Below are 1,455 nucleotides of genomic sequence, written 5' to 3'. Positions count from 1 at the left end.
CTGCATTGGGAGAAAATCTTTAGCCATGGTGCTGACTTCAACAAATGTGCAAATGACAAACAGCACCCTATAGATGCAGCTGAAAGAGTGGAAAATCTGCTAACTGCCTCGTAACTTTTCAACCTCTTTACATCATCCATCTCTCTGTCATGGGACTCTACTGTCAGACCAGAAGTGTGTTAGTGCTTTAAAGAACCATATGCCAAATGTCACTTTGAAGAAACCAAGAACCCACTTCCCAGAGAAAAAGATTAATTGCTTCTATTTGTCCCCAGATACAGTGCCTGTCCTGTAGTAACGATGAAAAATATATCAGTATCATCACTAAGTTCAGATGTGAAATAACTGTGGCAGGGTCAATGTTAGTGTAGCCTACATTAATTTGAAGTGGAAAATGGGGCTTGCTGGCACGATTTTCATTCTTTATTATATCTCTGATGTAAATTAGTGAGTGATGTGACATGTGGCCAAGTATGGTGACCCATACTCAGAATTAGTGCTCTGCATTTATCCAATCCAAAATGCACACACGCAAGCACAGCCACGTATGCTACGCCCCCCATAGGAGCATTTGGGGTTTCATTGCCTTGCTCAAGTGCAGTTCAGTCATGGTAATGAAGGTGGGAGAGAGTACTATACACCCCCCCCCCCACCTACAATCCCTGCTCCATACAAGCCTCAAACCCACAACTTTTGGGTTACAAGTCCAATTCGATAAACCATTAGGCCACAACTTCCCCAAATGAAAGCTTAGGTCCTTGGGTATAAAACAGACACTTTAATGGCCTCATAATATTGCCTGAATCCTGTCAACGACAAAAGTAACATCTATGGAAAAAGTATGCACAGTGTCCTATTAATCATTTTCAAACTGAAGTAACACCACTCAACGCATTATTGACACTTATTTGTATAATTAATTTATGATATTTGATTAATTTTACGATATTTTGTAGTGTTTTACCACTTTGCATTTACATTTAGTTGACGCCAAAAATATTTAAGGTTGGAGCAGTCTTTACATGAAAACATTTTCAACTTAAAACTATGCGTTTTTTAGCATTGTTGTCGCATAAACCTGCCTTTTGTTTTCCACATACTATAAGTTATAAAAAATAAGTAATAAAAACGCGCAAAATTTCGCCATGTTTGTGGTAACCATTCGCTCTTTTTCGTTACGATAATTTCATCCACATAAATAAATGCTGATTTGTTTATCACTATTACGTTTACATTCCATAAACATAAAATAAGAATAAATGTAGTTGATGTGTGTGTACATTTTCCTTTACACATTCTTATTTAACCGGACCCCTTGAACGCCATTGTATAAGTTACACACTGGCTAATTAAACATAAAAGAAATAACGAAGGCAGAATGCTAGCTGTCATTTTCTATCATTGCCCCATCCGAGTTCGGTTTAGAGCGAGAAGGCACAATTTACGCACACTCAA

The sequence above is a fragment of the Carassius auratus genome, chromosome 45, assembly GCF_003368295.1.
Source record: "Carassius auratus strain Wakin chromosome 45, ASM336829v1, whole genome shotgun sequence".
Taxonomy (NCBI): Eukaryota; Metazoa; Chordata; class Actinopteri; order Cypriniformes; family Cyprinidae; genus Carassius; species Carassius auratus.
The sequence above is the reverse complement of the archived record's forward strand: the minus strand, read 5'-3'. Positions refer to the sequence as shown.